This window comes from Heterocephalus glaber, unplaced genomic scaffold, assembly GCF_053883595.1.
Source record: "Heterocephalus glaber isolate CG9 unplaced genomic scaffold, H.glaber_assembly_v1.0 deba00001060, whole genome shotgun sequence".
Classification (NCBI taxonomy): domain Eukaryota; kingdom Metazoa; phylum Chordata; class Mammalia; order Rodentia; family Bathyergidae; genus Heterocephalus; species Heterocephalus glaber.
This window is the reverse complement of record NW_028258185.1, coordinates 931,743-959,577: the sequence shown is the minus strand read 5'-3', so window position 1 is coordinate 959,577 and position 27,835 is coordinate 931,743. Positions and strand designations below refer to the sequence as shown.

The following is a 27,835-nucleotide window of genomic DNA, read 5'->3' as shown; positions in this document are numbered from 1 at the left end:
TGGTAAAGCACCTCCTGTCGACCTCCCACCAAATTTCCTTCCTTTTCTCTTAGAATGTTCAAGACAGGCAGATACCTGGGGGTAAGAGGGTGCCCTCAGGTGCCCCAGAATTTCCAGTGGCTCCCAGTGTCAGAACTGGGGTGATCAGAGTAAACCATACTGCCCTGAGAGAACGAGGTAGTGGCAGGGAGGGAACCGACATTTGGAGTGGTGGAGAATGTTCGGAGAGGAGAATGCTGCAGTCAGAGCCGAGCTGCATCCTAATCAGCCAGCGCTGCGGAGGCTTGCCTCGTGGCCGTCAATCTTCCACACAAAGGGCTGCCAGCCCCTTCCCCTCACAGCCTCTGCACCAGCCTCCCCGCTCCATCCCCAGAATGGTGGGGTAGTGCAGAGGGACAGAGAAGGGGACGCATGGGCATACCCAGTAAATTCAGCCAGGGCCAGGGCTGGCAGAATGGGGCCCATAAGGCAAGACAGGTCTCAGCACCCTGGAGATGAAAGAGGTGGAGATGCAGAGAGAACAGAGACAGACACTGGTAGAGTGGGGAGAGAGAGAAGAGACACAAAGAGAGGGATACCCAGAGACTCAAGACAGCAGAGACAGGCGAGGACTCAGGCCCAGGGGAAACAAAGCCGTGGACCCAGGGCCAGGGCTGAGAAGTGAATACAGAAACAGAGAGGGAGATAAAAGGGAGACTTTGGAGCAGAGAACAGAGGAAATGAGGGAGGCAGTGAAAGGGAGCAGGTGCAGGTGGGATGGAGACTGGGTCAAGGGCTCTGCTGGCTACCTAGGACCTGGGACTCAGGTGGCAGGAGAAGCTGTGTGTCTGTGTGTGTGTTGGGGCAGAACATAGCAATTCTACAAATGCTGGAATCATCTGCTGAAATAGACTTCCACACGTCCTCCCTCTGCAGTGAGTGACTGCTTACCACCATTATGGTGGGGCTTGGAGGAGAGAACAGCAAGGAGGTGTCAGTCAGAGGGACTGAGAAAGAAAAAGAAAGGGCAGAGACCCAGCAGAAACCAGAGGGACAGAAATTGATATGGAAAAAGGAGTATAGAAATTGACAGAGGACAGTCAGAGAAGACAGGTGGGGAGAGACACACGATGGAGGCGAGGTGTATGGAATGAAAGGCAAGGAGAGAGTTAGTTGAGAGAAAGACAGACTAAGGAGAAATGGGGGACAGAAAGCAGCCAGGGCACCTGTCTTCCCAGAGAGGCTGTGCTGGGCTGAAACAACCCTGCAGATTTTGTGTGACTTTGTGCTTTTTTTTTTTTGTAAAGAACCTATTCTGATGCATTCAGTCTCCTTCAAAGTAGCACTTTTCACTGCTGCTGCAGTTGCTCGGGTCATTCCTACCAATTCCTCTTTGGGGATCGCTTTTAAAGCCTGCAGCACGGCTCTAATCATCCTTACTGGAGGCAAATTTTTATCCTTTAGGGGTGGATCTAATTTTTGAAAACAGCCGAGTGTTGTTAGGAATCAAGGCTGGGGGGGGCATAAAGTGAGGACCCAGCTGGGAACAATATTTCCCATTAAGAACAAGGTGCATGTGGAAAGACATGACGGAAGGTGTCCCCTCCCCCAAAATGTCTCTGAAAGGCCATTCTGAAGGAGAACCTTGAAGGATGTGATAGAGAACTTCTACTCACTGCTCAAGGTCCACTCCCTGTTGTTAAAAGCAGGCACTAGTGTCCCCAGAAACACTCACCGTCTGCCATCGGAGGGCTGAGGCCTGGCATTTGCCGGTATACTTGGTCATGAGTGGTTTTGCCCCGAGGAGCCCACAATCCCTTTCTGTATGGACATAATACATAGTAATCTGGTGACATGCCACACAGCACCGACCAAGTGCAAAGGACCAGGGCAAATTTAGAATCAGAGCCAGTCAGTTCATCAGGGAAGGCTGCCTGGAGGAGGGGAGCTCTGAATAGGGTTTGGAAGGAGAAACACAGCAGGGGAGGGGGATGGGGTGTGAGGAGTGCCTATTTCCCACGATTCAGAGGCAAATGAACAAATTGTAAGTGAGGCTGTGGATGGCTTTTCTGGCCAGGGGTAAAGAGTAGAATTTGGAGCCAGCTTGAAGGGGACTGGAGGGGACAGGTTTTGATGGCATGCAGATGATCTGAATTTGTTGTGAGAGGAATTAAGGACTACTGCCGGGTACACTGACGTGTCAGGCAGGCAGCGTGGGTTCACGATTGCCTAGATATTAGTGTACTCAGTTTCCACGACTGTGTACGCGTGCATGTGTATAGGCACATGTACATCTAAGTGGCTCTGTGCCCTTGGCTCTTGTCTTTCCATCTGTGTTATTGGCAAGCGACTGTGTCTGAGCGTGTTTGCTCATTTGTGTTTCCATGTGGTCATGTGTGGATGGTATCTCCGCTGCCTTTTGGATGTTTTATTTGGCTACAGGCAGCACAGGGTAGGGGTGTGTGTGTGTTGTGTATGTGCGCGCTCGCCTCTGCAGGAGCACAGGGGCCAGCAGGGAGCCCTGGCGGCACCAAGCATCGCAGTTTGTCTTTCTCCTTCCACTGGCTCCATCTGCCCTCGCCGAGGTCGTGACAAGGAGGCAAACAGCAAAGCAAAGCGGCTAATGGCTACAGACGGAGAGATCAGAAACACTGTCAGCCCCGCAGACTCCCCCTGTGGGGGAGAAACGGGCATAAACAGTCAAAGGCAGTGAGGCAGCCCTGCGCCCCTGAGCTCTTGGCCTGTTTGGCGGTCGCGCTCGGTAGAGCAGGTGCAGCGCGCGCAGCCTGGCGGCACACAGGCCTTCGCGCCGGGTGCACCCGCACCCCTGACCTCCAGAGCCCGCCCCCGCCCTGTGGCCCTGCCTTCCAGCACCTCCAAAAGCCTGCTGGGTTTGGGGGCGCTGAGTCTGGGACTGCTCATTCGAATCTCGGAGCCAATCTCTGGATGTCTAATGGCTCCTTTGGCCGTGGAAGGGTGTGTGTGCGGGAGGGTGCCCCCTCCTTCACTCCTTCCCAGCCCTGCCACCTCCCACCCGCCTTCCGGCCCACGGCAGTTTCCGAAATCGCCCAGCGGCCGAGAATTCATTAGCGGGGGGCGGATGTAAACGCAGCGCGGTGGAACGTTTTAATTAGGCCTGAACAATAAACAAGCTAAACGAGGCGCGCAGGGCTCCCTGGCGGGCCCTCAGCCTCCTCTGCGCGGCGCGGACTCATTACGGCTGCAGCCAATTTCATGCCAGCGTCGAGCACGGGCTGGGCCCCGGCCGGGTGGGGCCGGGGGCCCGGGGCAGGATGGGGGGCCAGGGCGCGCCGGGGTCTGCGGGCGCGGAGCGGGTGTGTCCTGGGAGAGCGGATCGACACCAGGGATTGCGGGCAGTGCCGCTCCGCCACATCTCCACGATCCATCTGCCTTTCTCAGTGTCCTTGAGATGAAGGCGCCTGCTACAACAGCGGAGGCCGAGTAGAGTTGCTGGCTTTCGGTCTCCCTCATTCTCTTTCTCTCTCCGCTCCGCTCTCGCTTTCTCCCTCTGTTTGCTGTAGACTCCAGCCCCTGCTCGCACCACAGCCTCTCGCCCCCATTTCCACTTTTGCCGCAGTTTCCGTGTTTCTTCCACAGGGTCTCTCTGTTCTCTCCCATTTTCAGACTTCCGCGCGGACTTTCCTCTCACGGCCTTGCGCATCCCCATCAGCGCGTCCCGCGTTGCTGTCTGCCGGCCTTGCACACCCGCGTGGCCTCCCTTCCACGTCCACCAGCACCCAGCCAGTCTCCTTTCCCGCCTTCTGTCTCCTGCTGGGTTCTTTCTTTGGCCCCCTTACCCTCCAGGGTTTAGGTGTGGCCATGACTGGTCAAATTAAAACCCAGGACTATGGGGTCTGCTCAGAGTCCAACCTGCGTTAGTTCTGCTTTGGCAGCACAGGCCTTGTGCTAGGAGAGATACAGTAATGGAACTGCTGTGTCATCTTGGAAATGCAGTGGGCCTGGGCGTCCAGCTCCCCAGTACTCCACCCCTAGATAGGGACCTGAATCCTAGAACCATAAGCCTTCATACTCCTGTCCATGCATCCAAGACCCCCACTGTGTGTGTGTGTGGGGGGGCTTTGGGATTTCCAAAGGAAAGCAGTGTAGGGCTGCTGTCTCCTTGACACTTGAACCATACAGGGCAAAGCTGGGACCCGTAATTCTATCTCTGCTTGGATTCTCCCTCAGTTCCCTCCTCACTCCTGAGGAGAAGAATCAGTTATCCATTTTGATGGGCACTGAAGGGAGACCCAGAGGGAGGGACTCAGATGCAGCCCTGTAGGAGCTTGTGAACTGTTGGCAAGATGAGGATGTACCCAAGCACACTGACAGGCGCAAAGCCCTGCATGAATTTAGCAAAGGCTAGTGAGTTGAGAAGGTCAGGAGCTGGTAGAGATTCAAGCCCTGTGACTAGCATAGGAGAGTTTGGGAATGACTGAAGAAGGGAAGACGAAGAGAAAGTCCAGGAGGCTTCCTAGAACATAGGGAGAACGTTATGCATTCCTTGGAGTAGGGAGCAGCAAAACTGAGAGGAGAAGCTCTCAGTAATGTGCATTTATCCTGGCATAGGGAAAGGCCAATGTGGAACTTGGAGGCAGATGGGGAAGGTATGTGCAGGGATGTGAGTGTGTGTGTGTGTGTGCTGGGGAGAGAGAGGAATGGAGGAGGCAGGTTTGGGAGGACAGGTTTGTTGGGCTTCAGCAGAGAGCTTGGGCTGGGATGTCCTGGAGGACCCCTGGGATGGGAGTGGCAGTGGTGGTGGAATATGGGGCAGCAGCACAAAATGTCCCACCCTTGAAACAGCACCATGACCCTTCCTGGTTGGGCAAGAAGCTGGGAAGCCAGGCTGACTTTCCTGGTCCTGACAAGTCCTCGTACAGTGAGAGGATGGATGAGCAGGGATTTCATGGGCTAGTGAACCATAGCTGGGTGGAGACAGCTGCTCAGGATATGAAATGTGGGGTAGAGGCCTCGGGTCGGGTCCGCAGACTGGGAAAGGGACAGGCAGACAGAGGTAGAGGTGAGGAGGGGTAATAGGAGATAGAAGGCTTTGAGACCTCTTTCCTGGCTTTCTCTTTACTCTTTTAATTGATTGAATGATTCATTTTCACAGCTTAAAAACGTCGATAAATTATCTTTTCTAGCCTTCCACTTTCAGAAGGTAAGACACTACCTCCCCATGTCACAGAGGTTGCAAGTTGACTAGGTTTACAGAGGTCTCTGAGCAGAACATGCTCAGGAGGCAGGTTACCTGGGGCCAGGGGTGAACTCTCTACATACTGCTAGGTTCCAAGCCCAATTGCTTCCCAGAGCATAAATCTTCAGAATTTGGAACCTGAACTCAGCAAGTTGATTCCTGCCTAGCAAGTTACTTGACCTCTCTCTGTCTTAGTTTTATTATCTATAAAATGACAATACTAGTTAGCCACTTCTGTGGATTGCTACTGAAGATAAAATGAGATTTATGCAAAAGAACTGTGTACAGCTGAAAAAAATTTATAAATCTAAATGTATCAGGCCTTTAAAAATCAGCTGTATCCCCATCTCTGGTGTCTTTCTAGCTTAATCTCTTCATACCTACTGAGGACATCAGCTGTCTTGCTTCCACACCCTTTGTACCCTCTCCAATCTCTAACACTCCATTTACTCTCCTCTGATCTTCATTTTTTTTGTGTGGTGCTGGGGATGGAACCTAGGAGCACTCTATCACTACATTCCCAGCCCTTTTTATTTTATAATTTTGAGACAGGCTCTTATCACATTGCCGAGGCTGGCCTAGAACTTGTGATCCTCCTGCCTTAGCTTCCTAAGTACCTGGGGTTACAGGTGTGGGCACTATGCCCAGCCATACTTTCCATCTCTTGTTTTCACACTCCTTTCCTTTTGTTCCCTCAGCCCTTTGAAGATCTACTTACATTTGATTAACTTTCATGTTTTATTTTATTTTTTCCCTCTGCTTCAGTTCCTTGTTTTGTGTGTCTCCTTCCTCACATCCCAGAGGGCAGGGTCATCCTGTCTTCTCCTGCTGTTGGACTCCTTCCCTCCCTCTAGGACTTGGTCCGTGGAGTGATTGCAAACGATGGACACTGAGAAGTGCAGAGAGGTTGAGATAAAACACAAGCGGGGGAGGCTTGGGGAAGATCCCAAACTAGGTGTCTGTGTGTGAGGTTCTTATCTACATGCTGTTTGGCATGGAGCTAAGGGTTAAGGAGGCATTTTCCTAATGTTTAGAGGCTATGTTTTGCCCCAATGTTTTGACTGGTAGAGGTCAGTCCTGTAGGAAAAGAACAGCACTGAAGAGAAAGGGTTTTCCTTTCCTATTTGGGGTGTGTGTGTGTGTGTGTGTGTGAATTGATGGAGATTCTGTCATATTTTTCTTTTCATTTGTATTTGCCAACCCAAACTCCACAGAAATCCTTTATAAAGTCAACTCTAAGTTTCTTTTGCTGAAATTAAGCCCATCTCTTTAGTGGAGGTATTATCTAAAGCCCAGGATCTGGTTCAATGTCTTTTGTAAAAGATTGTGTGTGAGTGTGTGTGTGTAGGTGGGGGGAAGCAAAGAGTAGAACTTGGGGGAAAAACTGTAATGACCCAGCTCCTGGCTTTAATTATAAGTAAGCCCTGAACATTCTGAAGTTTGTTAACCTCGTAAGTGTCCACCGGGGTGGGTTTTGCTCCCAGGATGTCTCTGGAGTGTTGCTTCCCAACTCTGGGTCCCCAGCCCAGTCTTTGGCTGCATACCATTTCTTCTGTCTACAGGGGGCGCTATAAATTGGCTTACCCGGGAAAAGAGGCTATTCAGTCCAGGTGTCTCACTGGCTCATTATCTTTCCCAAGAGCCCCTGGTTCCTTTTCTCCAAACCTGATATACTCTCCCCAGCACTTTTTTTTTCGGGGGGGGGGTGTAACATGCTTAGCTGTTTAGGAGGGAGGGAGACCCCTTTTCCTAAGTGTCTTACTAATTGCAAACAGAGAAAGCCTGTCTGTGAGGTAAGCCTGCCCCGTTTCCCCGGCTTGATGGAGGGAGCCAGGAGCTAGGGGATTTAAAGTGCAATTTCCTGTACCTTTTTCATTTCCTGCTGGGGGCTGTGTAGAGCAATAAGCAAGGTGGGTGGCAATGACCAGGACTGGGCAGGTGGGGGATGGGCAGGGAGGCTTCCCTCCCTGTATCTTCTGTCGTTGGCCCTTTTCCAGGTCTCAAGGCAAGTTCCTTGGGCACCCCTTGTAATCTCAGTTTTACCTCCCCGAAATAAGCTGAGTAGAGGGCTGAGAAGTGATCCAGGTACAATCTTAGAATAGTAGATGATGGGGCAGGAAGCCACCTTAGAAATTAGTTGGACCCTCTCAGGTTTCAGATGAGGAAACTGAGGCCTCCGAGAAGGCACATCACCTGCTGAAGGTCATTTGTCTAGGGGTGGGCTGGTATGGCGGGATTTACCTGCCTCTCATGACTCATCGCTTAGTGCTCATTCCTCAGCCAGGGTGGGCTGTGACGGGTAAATGATGCGTGCATGCGGGGGTGGGGGTGGGGTGGGGAGGTAGGATAAGGAGTAGGGGAAATGAGGAGGTGTCTGGTCACCTGGGGTTCCGGGTCCTGACATATTCACCCTTTGGTGAGTCTTATGAAAAAGCAAGCCAATCCTCACTTAGGGTGGCCTCTTCTGAGTTGGCTCAGGATAAAAAGGAGGGGAGAAGGAGAGAGAGGCACAGTGGCTCTTGGACACTGTTAGCCTTGCATCCCAGCTTCTGCACAGTCAGAGGTGGAGGAGGTGGGGGAGGGGGGTATGGCAAAGGACAAAGGAGCCAATTATTGAGTAAGTGGATTAATTGATTAATTGTCCAGAAGTTTCCAACGCTCCCCCAACAATGACATCCCCTCCCCCGATCCCAGTCAGGCATGGCCACGGTTGGCCTGGATTATTAATTAGGGCTTGAAGTCATTTAACGATGATTTCATTATCGACGTGCTGTCTGTCTCGGGCTCAGCCCGGTTGCCAGGGCGACTCTGATCGATTGCTTTCCGGTCTCCTTGGCGTCACCGGCTCCTGCCTCTCCGAACCTAGTTGCTAGCGCGCACCCCCCTAGCGGTCCCCTCTGGTATTGCAGAGCTTTCCCGTTTCCAGCCGAGGAACAGACTCAGAGCTGCCTTCTGGGAGCCTTCAGCTTGCCTGGAGCCTGGGCTACTCAACTATGTCCCTATTCCAGATGTGCCAACTTACAGATGTTGCTAGAGACCCTGGGGTTTGGGTCCTCCTTGCCCCTGATTTGCGAAGACCCTCTGACCCTGTGCCCTAGTGGCCTTCCATCCATACCCCTTTGGGATGGGTAAGAAGAGGTAGATAACCCAAGTTATTGCCCTGAAGCCTCTGAATTTAGCTCTGGGGGCCCAAATCAGCTGCGGTAAAATTCTTCCTGCTGCTAAGAAGACTCCTTGAGTTCTAGCTGTAACCCAACATCTGGCCTCATGGACCATGAATGTGGCTTACTGGGTTGATGGGAATGAATTCCCTTTAGGCTGCCTGAGTTAACACTTTTAGGGTTGTCCTAGGTCCTGAGAAGAGCTGGGGGAGCTAGTATTTGCAGAGCTCAGCTACTACCTCAGCCCCAAGAAAGCCTAGGGAAAAAGACAAAGTCCACATTGCCATGTCAAGTCTTAGGTGTTCAGAAATTTGACTATTAATTTCATTATAGCTTCCTTAAAATTGAGGTCCATGCACATACACTGACCTCAAGATTGCTCTTCTATGCCTCACTTTCTTCTCTTGTGGGTTTCATGTATATATTTATGGGAGCTTCTTAGTGGAGGGTTGTTTTAAGGCATTGATCAAGACTTCTCAGAAGGCCTCTAAATGGTTGACCCCAAAGTGGTGGAGACAGTCCCTAGTATCTTATTTTGCTTATACTTTGCATGCAGCTTAAGCTCTCAGATGCAGTCATCTCCCTAGTCCTTGACTCTTTGCACTCTCTGCCAAAGTCTGTCCCCAGCACTCTCCTCAGGACCCGTCCCTCTTGCTTGCCTGCTTCTGTTTCTCTTTCCCCTTTGCCCCACGCTCCCTTGCCCAGGTTGAACTAGGCTGCATCTGCAGAAATTTAGGGCTGGGCTCATCCCTGCCTTGATTGCTGCATCTGGGGAGAGGGAGGCAGGTCAGGTTGCCATCTCCAGGCAGGGGTCTCTGAGTGCCCCACCTCCAGGTTGGTGCTAGGAGCAATCTCAGGGGCAGCTATGGCAGCAGCTTTGCCCCATCAGCTTTCTGGGCACATCACCACCGAGCAGCACCTGAGAGGGGAACAGGCTCAGCAGCGAGCAGAGTGAGATTGAAGAGGATCATAAAGAAAATATATATCCTCCTCCCTGGCCTCGCTCCCTCCCCTGCTCTACACTTGCCTCCTTCTCTCTCTTTGTCTCGCTCCCTCCCCACTCTTCACTGCATCCCTGTTTTCTTTGTTCCTTCTTTGCCTCTGTCACCTTCATCTTTGTGAGGCAGGTCTGACTGTGGGTCTGTCTGTCTCTTTGACTCCAGATATTTTTTGGTGTAAGTTTTTCTAGGACTCTGCCTACCATCCTCCCCTCCCTCCCTCCCTGCCTCCCTCTTTTCCCCTCAGTCTCTGAGGGTCCCTCCTACCATCACATCTTTATGAGTTTCACTGCAGGTGCCCTTTAGTCTCCATCCACGCCCCCTCCTCACCTTTTGCTGCCTCCCCCATCACTTTTCCACCTCTTCCCTTCCTTCTCTCTATTCTGTTTCTCTTATCTCTGACTCTTTACCTCAACCTAGTCTCTGGCTCACATCCCTGCCTGCCTCTTGTCACCCTGCTCCCACCCCTCAGGCTTCAGATACTTCATGTGAAATCACCTGGATGGGCTCCAGTTGTCAGCCAACTGTACCCCCTCTCCCTGAGAGATTTATGGCCCCAAATCTGACTCCTCTGCATACCCCCCCCCCGCCCGTTCTTTTCATTACCTGGTGATTATCTGGAGCCCCTGGCATTTCCCCCCAGTCTCCCACCCTTTACCCAGCAGGCAGTGAACAATGCAGGGAGAAAGTGAAGGGGTTGATCTTGGGCCCAGATGCAAGGACATGGAGACCCTCCCCCTGTGCCCACCCTCCTTCCCCTAAGCTGTGCACATCTGGGAAAATCCCAGCTTGAGGCAGGGGAAAACAGCCTAGGACTGTTGGAACAGACATAAATCAAACACTCAGATGCTCCTCCCCTCTGTTCTGTCCTTGCAGCCATCCTTCCAATGCCTGCCTGTCTCCTGTGCCTCTGGGAGCTTTGGCTCTGTCATCCAAAGTGGGAACACTCAGCCACTGCCCAGTGTGGGGCCTTGCACTAAGGAGATGCTCAGTTAATGCCCTTGGTCCATGTCTAACGGAAGTGGGAGGGCAGGGTCACTATGATTTTTAGGTTTTCCTAGTTGGAGGGCTTTTTGAGATTTTTTTCTGTGCCAAATTCAATACTCTTTTGTATAATTAGTATAGATCATAAGTCTTCAGGGTCCTGCCTCTACTCTCCTCCCTTCCCTCCCACCTTCACTCTGGTCTTTCTAGCACCTAATTTAGGGTTAAGGATTAGCAGCACTGTTCATTAAAGGCAATGGTGCTTCTTTTTCTTGGCTTTTTAAGCTACTGTTTGAAGATTAATATTCAAGGAAGGAGATACCTTCCTATGGTCATATGTTTCAGGGTCTTGGAAGCCTTACTTGTTGAATGTGTGTGTTCTAGACAGTAGGAAGCTCTTGGGCAGGGACTGTATCTTTTTATCTTGATTTCCTCCACCACAGTGCTCAATGAGTATTCCCTTAGCTTGTGGTGTGAATGCTGAATGATTGTCTTGGATATCATCACGGTGAAGCCTAAGCCATTTTTCCGTTTGATTGTGTCTCTGGGCTGATGGGAAACATGGGTGAGGGGAAGGGGAAGGGGAAGGGGAAGGGGAATGTGAAAAGGAAAGGGAAAGGTGATGTTAGTAGAGGAACCTAGTGGAAACATTTTGGGAAAGATTAGGAGACTGGGTGCTTCTGCCCTTATGTAAAGGACACGAGTGGAGTTTTTAAAAATCTGGTTTGGGGACTGGCTGGCAAATTGTCACTGGAAGGGCTCCACCCTGCCAGTCTCTCCTCCAGCCAATCAGGTGCTCCTGGGACTCACCTGGAACATCTGCTTATTTCTAAATCCACTTCCTGCTGCCCAGTCTCCAAATGAGCTCCATGTTATCACTCATTCCACCTTCTCACCCAAACAGGGCCCAGTCCTTCCCCACTGTACACTTCTAGCTTTCCTCCTGGATTCTGGATTCTGTCACCTCCTTCACACTTTCCTTCTCTTCCTTTAAGGCAGGTTTCCAAAGACAGCTCCCACTTAGCTCAGATCTTTCTCCTCTGGCATAGAAAACACTGTTATGAAGTTGGTAAGGTACTTGAGTGGGAGGAGAAGGGCCTGGTGTGGTGCTGATCATAGAGTTCCTGAGGGTTTTGAACAGAGTATTCCTTGGTGCTGGGGTTCGACTCTGGATTAGGGGTACAGATCAGAGGACTGTGGACTTACGTAGGTTTGCTGGAGCCAGAGTGATTTGGAGGCCTGTCGTCCATCTGACTCCAAACCTGAAACCTGCTGATCTGCACTTATTTTTTCCAAGGAGTATTGCTAATCAGCTTTGGTTCTGTTTCTTTCCAAGCAAACCTGATCCTGGGAAAATATGAGTTAGGGAGGCTATTTCTTACCCTTTTCCCTCCAGTGTCCTTCCCCCTCTGTCCTGCTTTCCTCCTTGGTCTTTCCTTTCTATCCTAGTGCAAATCTTGCTTTATTCATTTTGTCTTTGCTTCAGGGCCCAGCACACAGTATGCTTAGATATGTCCTTTGAATGAATTATTTGCCTACCTGGGGCTGCTGCCTTGTTCATGTTTTGTCATTCTTTCTTATTTCAGATTCTGAAACTGTGTCTCATCTTAGAGAGGGCACTGATGTAGACTTTGTAGAGTATCAGTCCCAGTTTCATAGGAGGTCCTTAGTAATGCAAGAGGAATTTGAAGATCTTCCTTCTCAAGGAGCTAGATATGTATTTTCACAGTTGCTTGAGGTAGTTTTAAGTAATGTGAAAAAGCATGGGATTATAGGCTTGGGAGGAAAGATTATTAAGTTCCACTGGGGTGTACCTGCCTAACGGTCTTTAAAATTCTGTCTGAGAGCTTATCTTGGGTCCTAATTGTATCACAAATGAGAGCTAGATACCTGTAATCCCAGCACTCAGGAGGCTGAGTCAGGAGGATTGCCCAGAAGTTAGAGACCAGTCTGGGATACATAGTAAGACCATATCTGAACAAACCACCACCACCACCACCACCACCACACACACACAAAAAAATCTATATCTATATCTATATCTATATCTATATCTATATCTATATGTAGAGAGAGAGAGAGAGAGGGAGAGAGCTGGGAATGTAGCTCAGTGGTAGAGCACTCCTGGATTCAATCCCCAGTTTTGAAACAAATAAACAGCAAAACAAACAAAACAAAAACAACAAAGAACAAAAACCCAACTATATCACAAATGAGTCAGTGCTAAGTAAACCTTGAAACTTGATGGCTCCATTCTCTCCCTGTGAGTCGATCAATTTTATGTACATGATAGGCATATTTATTGATTGATAAAGGCTTGGAGGAGAAGCCTGAAATAGTACTGGGGCTCTGGGTCTCCAAGTGGCAGTTTGTTGCTATGACAAGACATACTTCAAATTCTTTAATTTCCAAGGCTGTTGGAGTCCTAAATTGCTTTCTACCCCACACATATATACAGTTTGGGCAACACCAGAAGCCCAGACAACACTTATTACTGCCTGACATCTGTTTTATTGACTGACTATATTTGGCAAATTTTTAACTTAAGGTTGACTTTCATTCTCCAGCAGGTCTTGGGAAACTTCTCTCCATTATCAGTTTAACAGGTAAAGCTTCTAGGAGAGAGACTCTTTTAACCTTAGTTTAAGCAAAATCATGTGGAAATCCTAATTTCCTTTAAAAATTGTATTTCATATGTTAATAGAAATGATTTTTTATTTTATTTATATCTTTTATTATCAAAGGACTCACAAGGCAGATTGGGGATTAGAGAGAACTGGATGAGGATAAGGAGTGTCCTCTAAAAATCGTGATGCCATAAGCCATTAGTTGTAGATTATGACATATGAGCTAGCAATGAGGCAGATGGGTCTTGGTTGGAGAAATCATATCGGCCTATATTTGGATAAGAACTCAAGTTGAAGGATGATACAACCTTCTTTTCATCCATAGGATCTGATATTTTTCCTACAACAAAACAAATTAACTTTTCAAGAGACATGGTGGGGGTATGGAACAGCTAAATAGGGCTACGAGGGGAACCAAGCAAAGTCTGATGAAAGTGGCTAAAGAGAAGGAGGGATTGACAACTACTTGCATGGGAGCAAAGAACTGTAAATAAAGATATGAAGGAAAATATCCAGAGAGATAGTTGACATTTCCTGAACTACCTGTGAACAATGCATTATTATGGTTCTTAGAAGGAGGAACATGGAAAAAGGGGCTATAGGCTCTGGTCACTCATAAATGCTAGTAGAGTAACTGAAAGTAGAGACAGGATATGGTGACAGAAGGGATGACTGGATGGATTTCTACATTCCATACTTATAAGAAAATGAAGGATTTTGGGGAAGGAATAGAACCAAGGCCATTTCTTGGAAAAAATGAATGTGGGCCAGAGCTCAATGTAGACAAAGGCCATGTTGTGTTACAATTGTAGTTTGGAAAGTTAAGGCAGACAGGCAGACTGCTTTCTCTTGAGGACATTTTTGAGGAGTTCTGGATTGATAAAATGGTAGGCTGGGAAGAGGGGAGGAGAGAAGAGATCCGTTTCTACTGTTGGCAAAGTATCATATCACCTTTCTACTCTCTTCATCTCTTACACTCTCTCTGAATTTTCCTAGTTCTTCTGATTCCTGTTCAGAAAATCTAATTCTGACTCTTCCCAGTTGCTCATCTATAGTTTCCAAAGAGCTCCAGAAAAAAGCCTAGGCTGTTCTGATTTGTCAAGAAGATCATCTTTTTTTGGTGTGACAGAAATGATAAGAATTTCCAAAATTGAATTCGTGACTGAAACTAAACCTGTGAATGTTTCAAGTCATGAATGAAGAAATTTGGATTTGATGATTCTCTCTAACGTTATCCCAGAGTAACTCAGAAAAGCCAACTTGTTCGCAACTGTCCTAGAATGACACTAGATAACATGGACTATACATAACTTCTAGTGAAACTGTAGTCTTTGCATGAGGCAGGGACTCAATAAATATGGAGAGAAGGAAGCAAAAACTGTTTTGGTCTATCTAGATGAAATTTGGTTTGTACCTGGATAGATTTTGTCTACATCACTTTAGTGTCCATCTGGTCCAACTGAAGTATATTGGCCTACATTGGAATGGGTTTTTACCAACTTGGAATTCAACCTCTGCCTAGCTAGAATGGGATTTGGGAGGGTGGTGCTGGGGTTGAAGGTGGGTATGTGAGTTGGAGGAAGTGCCTGTGTTTCCTCTTGGAATTTCTGTTTGTTTTTTTTTGGTACCGGGATCGAACTCGGGACCTTGCACTTGTGAGGCAGGTGGCAGAACCACTGAGCTAAATCCCCGGCCCTCCTCTTGGCATTTCTAATGAGCTGACAGTTTGTGGGCTGCCATAGCTCTTGAAGTGGAGACTTGGTTGCAGCTAGTAATATTTACTTTCAGAATTATGATTTCTAACCTCTGTGGGAGAACACAAACAGTTTCTACCTTGAGGAGTTTTTATTTCAGATTGGGAGACAAAATATTCTCCCAAGGAACATTTGAACAGAAATGCAGTGCAAAGTAAATTCATAGGTGGGGGAAGATGCCTGGTAAGCAGTCAGTTTGGTGAGGTCATTCACAGAAGACCCCTGGGATATAAGCTTGGATATTTATTTTCTTTAGTGTAAACTGGATTTGGTCACTTTGGCCTTCTTTCTAACCTTTCATCGAGGCTATCTGAGCTTTACTTCTCTTTCCTCGGGGAGAGGTAACACACTTATTACTATCGAAATGGTTTCCTTCTGATTCTTTTCCTTTTCTGCACATAGCAAGACAGAGACTCATTATATTTTAGAGTCTAAATCTGTAACAAATGTTTAACTGGACCTGTATGGCTGGGCCAACATGACTTATAGGTTCAAAGTGTATGTGGTGTTCTGGTCTCTGTTGGTTTTGGTGGGTGGTATGGAGGGAAGGAAGAACCAAGTGAGCCTCTAGTGGTTGGGTCATAGTCCAAGCTCCACATCATCATGAAGATGTAGCTTGAACTGATCTTCACAGGGAAGCAGTTAGATAGAATGCTCTCATGGGACAATTCCTCCCTCTTCCATGCAGCTTTGTCAGGCTGACCTGAGGTGTGTGGAAGATTCTCCCTAATCTGGCCAACACTGGAAAATGAAGCCCCTATCAGTCATGTCTTCTGTCAACTGTGACATCATCTGGGATCTTGAAATGCCCTTGACTCATGCAGTTACCTTCCTGTTCATTTCTGATTTAGTTGCTTATTTTTTATATTTTAATGGTCATATTAAATTTATAAAATATTAGTTTTTGTGGCATTTTCATACATGCATGTAACATATTTTGATCATATCCATCCATCCCATCCCTTTTCTCTGGTCTCATAGTCTCTCTTCTACTTTCATGTCATCTTTTTAATTTTTTCTTCTAAATCCTACATATTAGAGAAAAACACATAAAACTTATCTTTCTGAGTCTGCCTTAGTATACTTAACATGATGATCTCCAGTTCTATCCATTCTTTTATTTATTTTGAGGGGTGAGGAAGTATCCATGAAATGCCCTTAATTGTGAGGTCCAAGAGAGGGGAATTCTCTATTTGCCTCCATTTGTTTTAGTTTATATATAAAAAAGTGTATGGTGGTTTGGTTGTGATGTTGGGAATATTAATGATTGAGGGGGATGTTGATTTAATTTAATTCCTTTCTAAAAAGAATAATTGTCCAAAGAGAATTTTCTAATTTGGAATTTGCCTTTTTATTCATTTATACTTATTTGATATCTAATTTTTTCAGTGCTGGGGATAAAAGCCAGGGATCTATGCATGTGAAATCTCATTTTTAATAGTCTGAGCCCAGCATTTATCACTTAGAAACTTTTAGTCCTATCCACTTGAGAGAAACACTGAAACATATAGGGCTCAGCTCATCCAATTTTTCTGTGTAGACTCAACTCAAATTAAACAGAATTGTTCTGTGAACTTATTTAGGGATGGCATGGGACACATAGTAGTGAATACAGAAAATTCTCTTCTCTGGGACTTTACAATAGCAAGGCAGTTCATGACTCCTTCCCTATCCTTCCCCAAACAGGTAACATTCTGTTCTAAATAATGTTCAAGTATTTAATTGTGGGAAACTCCTCCTTTTATAATATACACTTAAATTTAGTTATTTTATAGTATCATATTGATTAATGCTAAAGCATTAGGTGACTTATTTTTCCAAATTAAATAAAGCAATGAAAGAAATAAAATTCTATTATTTTCTGTCATTCAGTAACTGGACATCAAGAGGATGGCACTGGAAATACGATTTTATAAGTTTGGATTTCACAGAGCAGGAAGTTGCAGGTCTAGTTGGTGGCGGGGGGTGGGGGGGGTTGTTTTTCTGGGCCTTGAGGAAAGTGTAATTTTCTAGAAGGAGGGTAGAGGGCGCTCACACTTCAATTATCTGCTGCAATGCAGCAATCAGGATGTAGTGATTTAGGGCTCAAGGCTGCTTCCAGGGAGGGCAGACAGCACTCCCTGATGGCAGCTAGGGTAAATCTGAGAGGCTTAGAGAGAACCTCATTGCTTAGAGTCACCGACTTTAGAGGTCAAGAGGGTGGTGCAGGGACTACAGCAGGAGGCCAGATAGTATATACAAACTAAGAACTACTGCACAGACTTCTAGTGGGAGCAAGGTGCTAAGCATCTGAGTGATTTTGTTTTGGCCGAATTGAGATCTGGGCTGGGATAGTGAGCCTCAGATATCTGAAGCCAATGCTTTTTGTTGAGATTCCTTAAATTTAATCCATGCAACATTCCTGCATAAAACGAGGATCCTTTTGTCAAACCACTTTGTCTTTAGACATAGGTGGGGTATTCTTTCTTTTGAAATCTGAATGGAAAGGTGATTTTGTGTGTGTGTGTGTGTGCCAGGGATTGAACTCAGGACCTTGGACTTGTGCGGCAGGCAGAGGAACCACTGAGCTAAATCCCCGACCCTTGGAAAGATGATTTTTTTATCTTAACTGTGAATCTTCCTATACTGATGGCATGTTCACAATATCCTCATCTCACATCCATATTCCTTAATAAGCCTTAAAAAAATGACGAGGAGATCTCAACATAGAAAGCTGAGAGGTCAGTGTTGATGCCTGACATCCCTTAGTGTTTGTGTTTGTTTCCTTGAAGGATTAATGAGCACAGAATGCTGCAGATGTTGTGAGCTCACAGCTGGGCATAGACATGGGACACAGTATGAGAAACTATTATCCATTTTCATATTCTAGTAAATCAATCAAGTCTCTGATTGTGAAGAACAACCCATCCAGAATGATCAACCTCATGTAGCTCAAGTCCTTTTCCCCAGCATCACTGTGACTTTTTAGCTCTGAAATGGAATTAATCATGTTTTGGAGAGACTGACAGCTGACATTTTTTGGGTAATGTGTTCTTCTGGATTAGGGGTAAGGAGGAGAATGCTTTTCGATGGTAAACATTCCCTCCAGTCTGCTCCTGATTGGCAGCCAAATCTAAGGAGCAAATGGCCAAGTGAATTAGGAAGCTTAAACATGTTTTGCTAAACCATCCTCATTAAACTGGCACCGTCTGCCTTCCTACTCTCCTTTGTCCCAGTTGGGGCTGTTTTTTGTGGCAGATGTTTCCTAACCGTGTGTGCCGGCAGCATCTGGAAGCCTTGGGTGACTGCTGAGGTTTGAGCAGGCCAACTCTCTAGGTATTTAGGTTGTCAGAGAAATTGCAACTGTTTTCCTGCCATGGGGCTACCATTTAAAAAAATGTCTGCTCCTCATCCCTCCGACTTTGTTTGGCTATTGAAAATCAATGTTTCATTTCCTCCTCTAGCATTTCCTAACCTGACTGAAGATTTTTTTTCTTCTCAAGAGTGAAATAATGATTAGAAAAGATTTGGAATAGATTGATGGGGTCTCAGGAGAGTTACTTATACTGAGGGACTGGAGATCTGTTATCCTGTATTTCCACTAAAAATCAAGCAGAAAAAGACAGAATGAAATCACGGGACAAGAAATTATAATTACACTTAAACTCATGTCTGGGAACTATTGGAATACTATAAGAATGCTTTGGAATCTCCCTTCTTGGCATCTAAAATGATTGTCTGGAGAATTTTTGGCACTAAATTTGATTACAACTTTTGTAGGAAATGGTTTAGGTGGAACTTTCAGATTAGATGATCTCTCTATTTCTAGCCCTGACTTATCAGTATCTGTTTGAGTGGAAAAGGAAGATATTGGTCATGGGTGACCTGGGCCCAAGGTAGAACCTGGTTAAAATACCCCCTTAACAGCCTTAGCCTTGGGTTTCTTTATTCTTTGGGGAAGCAAGTAGTAGACAGAATAGGTGCTTTTGAAGTCATAAAGTACCCAGTTCAAATTTCAACTGTTCTTTTTACTGAGAAAATTATCTAATCTTTAAAAATCTGTCAAATGTAACAATATTACTAATAATAATCAATACTCACCTCTGGGTTGTTGCTATGGCTGGGACAGGATTTGAGTGTGTCCCCCAAGGGTTCATGGACTAAAATTTAATCTCCACTCTGAGGTATTAAGAGAGTGGAAACTTAATCTATCTATGATGTTCAGAGGTGGGGCTTTGGGAGGTGATTAAGATTAGATAAGATCATCAGAGTGGAGCCCCATGGTTGAATACTAGTAGCTTTATCGGAGGGAGAGAGATAAGAAGAGAACACATGTGCTTCTTGTCTTGCGCCCATGCGATATTCTGTACCACCTGGGATGCTGCCAGTAAGAAGCCCAGCACTAGAGCCAGCGCTATTCTGTTTGGACTTTCACTCTCTGCAATTGTGAGCTAAATAAACTTCTTTGCTTTATAAGGTTAACCTGCCTCAGGTAGCTCATTATTAGTAATGAATGGACTAATATAATTGTTATAGGTGTTAAATTAAATAATATATGGATGTTGCTTGCAGCTCAACAAATTCTGGTTCCCGTTCTCCCCTTTCCCCATATGTCTGTAATTCTTCCACATATACTGATACTCTTATTTTCTGGATATCATTTTTCTCTACCTCCAGCCCTATACATCTTCCCCAATGCTTCCTAGTGTTCAAGTCTAGAGCCCTGATTTATTAATTTGTGTCAATCCTGCAAAATGACAATAACAGTATGTACTTTTTATAACCATACTAACATGAGCCAAGGTTGTGGTTTCTTTCCAGGCATTTTTACTTGCTGACAATTTTGGTTGTAAATCAAAGACAAAGGAGTTCTCTTGTCCCACCCACCCCTCTGATCTTAAGTTTCTAATTTGGGGCTAGATCATTCTGGGTGGGATTTCATTCCAACCAAAGCATGGTGGTAAGTTTGTGTATAATGATTATTCAGGGAAGAAAACTTCATCGTCTTTATTATTTACATTTCCTGTTTTCCCCCTAATCTTTTAGTTTGAAAAATATCAAACCTACAGAAAAGTTGCCAGAATAGTATACATAATTAACACCCATTTATCTTTCACCAGGATCAACCAATTATTAATATTTTGACACATTCGCATGCTTTCTCTCATGTGTGTATTTTACAGTCCATATGTAAATTTTGCTAATTATACAATAATATTTTTTATAGTAAAATGTTTCTCCCTAACCCAGGTACAATCCGAGGTCACACACTGCATTTTGTTGTCAATTTTCTTTGTCATTCTCCAATCTAGGATAGTTCTTTAGCCTGTTGTTCATGATAGTCACAATTTTGAAGTGCACAGGTTAGTTGTTGTATAGAAGGTCACTGAGTCTGAGTTTGACTGATTATTTTCATATCAAATTCAAGTCGTGCATTTTTGACTATTAAGAACATTTTAAAAGATTGTGAGTTTTATGTAGGCAGGGAACATGTCTTTTTCTTCCCCGTTGTGTTCCATGCACAATGACCAGTGTATGGTAGATACTTAGTATTTATTGAATGAATTCATGACCTAACACTTTGTCATTTAGGTCCATTATTTTTCGAGACGATATTCTTTTTTTTTTTTTCTTTTTGGTACCGGGGATCGAACTTGGGTCCTTGTGCTTGCGCAGCAGGTGGCAAAACCACTGAGCTAAATCCCCGGCCCAAAGGTCCATTATTTTTCTACCCAAGGTGAAGAACAGCCTTTTCTTTTATCCTAGTCCCATTTTTATTATAAATCTTTGGCCATAGAAGGGTAACTCAACTTCTTTAATGAGACCACAGAGGAAAGACTATGGAGGTGGGGATGCTTACGTGAAGGGTGCTGTGGAGTCTCTATCTCCCCCGAGTGGTGGTGGCTGTGTTCACACCATGTAGAGAGAGAGATGAGAAAGGTGGTCCTGTGATGGAAAGTAGAACCGCACAGAGGTCCTGGGAGTACATGGTTTGTTTTCTTGCTGAGAGAAATTAGTCATTTAGGTTTCTAAATTTTACCGTATTTCCCTCCCCTAACCCCAATTTGAATCCTAAGAATGCCATAGTGAAAACTGATTTCTGTCCCTCCTCCTTTCCCAGAGGGGACAACCCCATAACTTTCCCCCTCTCCACCCTCCATCTCCCTCCCACCACCACACACAAGTGTGTATTTTCTAACATTTATAAACGGTGGTTGGGCGGCCATTCTCTCCAGATTATTTATTGTTGAGAAAATCTATAACTCCTTGGACTTCTCATTTTGATGTAGAAGCTTTCATCCCTGTCGCCTGGGGGGAAGTGAGGTTATGAGAGGTACTCTCTGCCTCTCAAAAATGTGTTTTCAGGCTTCCCTTTGGGGCCCTTTCTCTCCCTAGCTCTGATCATCTCAGACATTTCCGACAGTCCTTCCTGAGGCATCTGGGGCTTGGGACTGAATTCATCCATTTAATTTTGCAAGGGCTGTGAGTACCTGATTCACTCTGCTCCCGCCCCTTTTCTGAGAGCCTGCCTACCCCTATCTTTGCAGTCTTTAATCCCACCAGTTTCTGGGACGAAAAAACCCACTGTATATCTCTATATCAGCTCTTAGTTATGCCTGATAATGAGGGAGTCAATCCAAAATAAGGAACAATACAGAGATTACTTTTGTCTGATTTTTTTTTTTTTTTTGGTACCAGGGATTGAACTCGGGTCCTTGCGCTTGCGAGGCAGGCGGTGGAACCACTGAGCTAAATCCCTGGCCCTGTCTAATCTTTAAGTGAATGAGTCTTGGCTAAAAATCATCCATAAAGTGAACCACTCAGTGAAAGTTGAGAAACATATACTTAATTCAAGGAACATGAAAATTAGTGACTCACATAATGAAGTTAGTACTTTATCTAGGGTTTCTATGATACCCCAAATAAAAGTTGAAGTCTTTACAGTGGCTCTAAGACTCTACATAAATGATCTTGTATGGTTCCACTTATACAAGGTACCCAGGGAAGTCAAATTCATAAAGACAGGAGGTAGCATGGTGGTTTCTGATAGCTGGAGGAAGGAAGGTATAGTGGATTAACTAATGGTCAACTTGTAATGCCCAGCTGAACTGAATCAGCATGGCCTGGGCATGGAAGATCCACCTGAGCATTGTTACCAATAGCCACAAAAAGAGAACTGGAGGGGAAGATTGTGGCCTGTTGACTTTGTAGGAGAAGCTTGTTGCGGATGGTTTTCCTGATGCAAACTAGGCTGTTCTCATCAGAGCAGGAGCTTGGGGCCTTGTTGTCGCTGGGAATGGCTGCTGTTTTTGTCAGAGGAGCTGTGATCTTCACCGTGAGCATCACTTCCTGTCTCCAATGTGGATCCCTCAGCTTGGTGGCACAAATCCTTCGTCTCACTGGTGTAGGTTTTCTGGCTTCCACCACTGGCCTTTGGGCCTTCCAGGTGCAGATCCTCAATGTGGACAAGCATGAGACGTTGCCTTGGGCTCTAGGCCACTGGCTGGACTCATGGAGGACATTGCCTTGGACTCAGCCTTTAGCTGGACTTGTGTGGGACATTGCTGGGATCCAGGCCCTTGGCTGGATTCTTTGGGCCCCTAGTGTGCAGTTAATCTCTCTTGCACTCTTGCATTTGACTTTTTGGGTAATTATCATAAAAATAATCCTATAAATTATGTGTCCTGTATTTAATGTATTTGCTTGCTCAAATCCTGACTACAACTGAAGGAATGGGGAATTAATGACTAGTGGTTATAGGATTTTAGTTGGGAGAAGATGAAAAGGTTCTGGATATAGATGGTGGTAATGGTCGAACAACAATGTGAGTGTACTTAATGCTATACTTATAACCAGTTAAATTTTATGCAAGGTATATTTTGCTACACTAAAACACACCACACACACACGCACGCACGCACACTCCAGAGTCTTTATAGTTTCTCTTTTCAGGGATCTGGATCATTGCTTGTTCCCACACCTGCTCCTAACTGTTGGTGAAATGCCATCTTCTCTGGAGGCCTTCTTGGACCACACACTTTAAAATTGCACTCCCACCCCGGGTACATCCTGACCTCTTCTTGCTTTACTTTTCCCTGCAGTACAGATAACAATCTACACAATGTATATTCCCATTACTTATTTGTTTAGTTTCTGCTTCCTCCTGCTGAAATGTGAGAAACGAGCAGAGGGACTTTTTTGGGTGTGTTTGTTTTTCATTGCTGTATGGCCTGTGCTGAGTAGTTGGGGACCAGTAAATATTTACTAAATGAATGAATGAGTGTGTGATGAGCCACAGACTTCTAGAGAAGGTGCACATAGAGAAAATGAAAAGTTTCCACTTTCATTTGGCTTTGCTAACTGATTACTTCCAGACCTTGCACACCTTATGGCTCAGACCCAGTTTTCATGTCGGTTTTTGCAAGGTTTACTTTTTCTTATTTATTTTGAATTTAATCCAATTTGAAAGTGTTGGTTTACTACATACACCACTGTTGTTATTTAAAACTCTCACCCTGAACTCAAAGCTTCTGCTCTTGTATTTCTGAATGTCTTGTCCCTTCCCATTGTTGAGAGGTTTCTTGAGTCAGGACTGTGGAACTAAGGAAACTCTGGGGAATCTCAGACGTCTGGAAAACTTTACACTTGTTAGGGAGACACTGGTTTGATTTAATGCAGAGTTTTCATGCTCTGGAAATCGTAAGGAGAGAGCTTATATAATTTGAATCATGAAAGGAACTATACTTGAATACAAAGGGATGATGTAATCTCTTGGAGATACTGCATTTAAAGTCCATTTCTCTGAAAGTTTGAGATCTGAAATAATTAACAGCCCCATTAGCCTTCCTCTCACAAGCCTTTATCAAATTTTTAGCAAAGCAACTTGTATTCAAAATATTTTTGAAACTATTCAATAGAAGCTACTAGGCCAAACTTCTTGATTGACAAGATTATTAATACTCAACTGAGCGATTCAGAGGAAATACTTCCCTGGAAAATGTTTTGTAAAGGAAAGGTCCAGAGTGAGGGCAGTGCCCTTGTTAAAGGCAGAGAAATGAACACAGTGACCTCCAGGACCAAGGAGAGTGTGGGTGGGGTTGGCTGGGAAAGCAAGACAGCCTGCAATTTAGTGGGTGGATTGTTGGATTTGACATGAGTTCTTCTTGGCTACTTAGGATGGAACTTTTGTTTTGCAGTTTGGAAAGAGCTTAGAGACTGAGAAACACAGGGAGGAGGAGGAGGGCAGCAGGGAGCCAGGGGCTTTATGGAATTCATACAAGCTGGCTTCTCCTTCTCTGGCCTTTCTCCCTATTTCTTTAAGCACCTCCCCTGCGCCAAGCACCTCCCTGGGGAGAGACTTTCCTAATTAAACTGAGATTCGAAGACCCAGGGCTCTCATTAGGAAATGTCCTCAGGAAATGCTCTTTAAAGAGAAGACTGCATGTTTTGTCTCCTGTTCCCATCTCTGCCTGGCCATTTCTCTTTTAAAAATTCTTACTTCTAGGAATGCTCAGATCCAATAGTCAGTCAATAAATCTGTGTGTTTATTTTCTCTGTCTTATTTTGGTTGCTTGGTACAATTGTGAGAGGGTCCTTGTCTTGGGTAGAAAGGATTGGTGGTGGGAGTGTGGAATTAAAAGGAAGTGGTACACAGATCCTGGTCTTGTGCTCTGGAAGCTTTTAGACTATAAAGGAATTTAAGGGACACATCCAGGACCCATGAGACAGGGAAACTAGTTTCAGTTGCGCATCAGGGCTAGCAGGTGGATTGGGGAAGAGGTTAGAGATGGGGATTTGCTCAGGAAGGCTTAGGAAAGGCTTCTACAAGTGGTGGTGGGGAGTTGTACAATAGGGGTGAGAAGAACTCCAGTTCTCCAGGTCTGGATAGAAAGAGGTGTAAATGTACACAGGCTGCAGGCTTGTCCTTGCCTGCAGGGAAGTGAGGTGAGGTGAGAGAAGTGAGGAACAGAGTTGCAGGGTTACAGGGCTGAGTTAGGAAGGAGGTGATGGGCTTGAGTGTGGGGGCAGGCAGAATTAGGGAGGGGCTCTGACAGCTTGGCTAAAGAGTCTGGACTGAACATAAACCACTGGGATAATTGCTGATGACTGTACAGAAAAGGGATGTTCCTGAGAATTTCATTTGAAGAAATAGTCCTTTTTGTTGTTTCACACTGTGTTGCCATTAGAGTTTCTTGGGATTCCCAATCATGGGATCGCCTTTTCCTCTTTAAGTCTGCTCCTTTGTTTGTTCTGTCTGCTTCTGTCTGAGTTACAACCTATGATTATTTAATGCTTGGTTTGGTTCTCCACGTTGCTTGCCTGGTATCTTCATCCTTCATCTGTAGTTCATTTCAGTCATCTTCACCAAAAGTGGGAATGGCCCACAACCACCCTTTGTAACAAAGTTGAGGGAACAAGTGTCTCATGTAGTTAAAGCTCAAGTGCACAGGACTGAGTTAATCACCAAGCTCAGTTCATGGCACGCTGGTGTCATCAGCCATGTAAGGCTTCTTTTCAATTTGTTCTATTTTTCCCTTTTCCCTTCTCTTCTATTCTCACTTCCCACTTCTGACCAGAGGCATCTTCTTTAGTAAGTGCTCTTCCAATCCATCCTGCTTGTATTTAGTTAGACATATTCACATGTTTGACAAATATATGGTGCCTACCAGGTGTCAGGCACAGTTGCAAGTTGCTGGGAATGCCTAAGTGAACTAAACAATAAAACAACTGCTGCCTTCCTGTTGCTTACCTTCTAGTGGAGTGAGATAAATCATGGACAAGTAAACAAGTAATGTATTAAATAGTGGTAAGTGCTATAGAAACAGACAAGCAGGCCATGGGATACACTGTGTTGTGGGTAGTCAGGAGTGGATTGCCATTTCATACAGGGGACTAAGGAAGGTCATACCAAACATGGGCTATTGCACTGAGTACAGAGAGGTAAAGAAGTCATGTAGCATAGGGGGTAATAGTGATCCATGTATAGTACAGCAAGGACAAAGGCCCTGAGACAGGACCTTGTCTTGTAGGTTAGGAGATGAGAATGGCTTAAGGCCAGTGGCTAGAGTAAATGAATGAGAAAAGAGAAACAGAAGCCCAAGAGGTAGCTGGGTCAGTGGCAAATAATGTGAGACCTTGTAGACTGTTGTAAATACATATTTTTAGCTTATACTCTGAGTAAGAAAAGGAACTAGAGGAAGGATTTGAGCAGAGGGATGATATGGTCTGATTTATATTTTTAAGATTATATGTATCTGAATCCTTGAAAATACCCTGTGCTACTTTGGCTGTGTTTTAAAACATGCACATAAATGTCATTGTGTATATTCTTCATCCTGCTTTTACTTTTTCCATTTTATATTGTTTCTGTTGCTATATGTTAATCTACTCATGTTGCTATATGTTAATCTACATTATTATTTCTAACTCCTGTGCATATACAGAGGATTTTACATATGTAATTCACACTTGGGTTGCCTCCAACTTCTTACTACCGCAACAGTGGTATGATGAATACCCTTATATGGATTTGTTTATGCACCAGGGGAAAGTTTCCCTGGAGTATCCATGTAGGAGTGGGATTGCCAGATTCAAGAATGTGTGATCCTTAGTTCCACTAGGATTCCACCTCAGAATGGTAGCCCCAGTTATATTCCTTCCAGCCATGTGTGATTGTGTGATAGTCTTTATTTTTTCATTTAATTATGATATTGATCCAATAAGGCAAGTATTATTATTTCCATCTTATGGGGAAAGGAAAATGATACAGAGATTAAGCAAGCTATCTAAATCTATTTAGTTAGGAAGGAGAACTAGTGCTCAAATCCAGAAATTTTGACTCAATAATCTGTGCTTTTGTTATCAGGGTACCCAGTAATGCCTCTTCCACAAATAACATGAGGTATCCACAGGCAAAGACATTGTTATTATTATTGCTGTTCATTCTGTCTTCCTTTTGTAATCATTTCCTCATTTTAGGGCTGGTTGGACAGAATTCTTGAGATTCAAGGAGCCACTAAAGGGAAATTTGGCCTTCCTGCCAACATCAGCCTGTTTTAGGAATTGGGATGTTAAAAAAAGAAAGAAAGAAAAAAAGAAATTGGGATGTTGAAGGAAAGCCCACATAACTCACAGTCCTAAGATAGCTACAGGAAAGGGGACAGTGTGGTATAGTAGTTTATCTTCAGTTTTTGTACCAGACAGACTATTCAAATCCTGGCTCCATTGTTTACTATCTGTGTTAACTTTGCATAGGTTCTTAGCTTATCTAAACCTCTGATTCTTAGTATGTAAAATGGAGGCAACAATAGGACTAATCTCAGGGATATTAGGAAGTACAGGTAAATACTGTACATAGTACACATAGGAAATGTTTGACAAATGTCAGTTGTTATTATTATTATTACATTTGGCAGTTGCATTTTTCATTGCCTGGTCTAATTCAGTGGGCCTAGAACCCCTAAGGATTTTAGCACTTAGCATATGTGAGGATGTCTGATTAGAGTCCTTAGACCTTCAAGGTAAATTGTATGAAATAAAAGTTTTCATTTTCTCATGAAAGACAGCTCAGGCTCAAGTTTCAGTGAAAGATTTTGAGGCTAGATATTTAAAAAGATGAATTGATTTTCAAAGTTGGGGGGATTTTGATCAGAATTTAAATAATAGATTGTATTATGTTAATTTTTTTTGCCTAACATGGAGCTAACTACTTTAAATGCATTATTGGACTTTAGAATACCCTATGAGGTATTTACTTTTACTTTCATTTTAGAGTTGCGGAAATTAAAGCACATAAGATGTGATCATAGGAGATCTGATCAAAACATATGATGAACATTTAAATTAAAAATAATTTATTGCAGTAAAAGGAATATTGCCATTAATTCTCCTCAAAATACTTTATCTAGTTTCAAACACACATCCTATCATTCTTGCCACTTTCTGAAGCAGTTTTAGAAGTCCTCTTTTGTAAGTGTCTTTGGCTGCACTGTTGTAGCTACCTCCATGTCCTGAATCCATTCAAAATGTTTATCTTTAATGGTCATTTTAACTTTGGAACGATCCAGAAGTTGCACGGTGCCAGATATGGTGAATAAGGTGAATGAGGACACACTGTAATGTTTTTATTTGGCAG

General features: G+C 44.8%; 1 long non-coding RNA gene across 1 annotated transcript; it reads right to left on the bottom strand.

The window, feature by feature from the left end:
* Positions 1-2,284: 2,284 nt before the first annotated feature.
* Positions 2,285-3,066, bottom strand: LOC147828491 (uncharacterized). The gene is made up of 2 exons (XR_015450676.1): positions 2,854-3,066; positions 2,285-2,606 (listed from the first exon to the last, which is right to left on the bottom strand). It is a non-coding gene; the product is annotated as an uncharacterized LOC147828491 (long non-coding RNA).
* Positions 3,067-27,835: the final 24,769 nt, after the last annotated feature.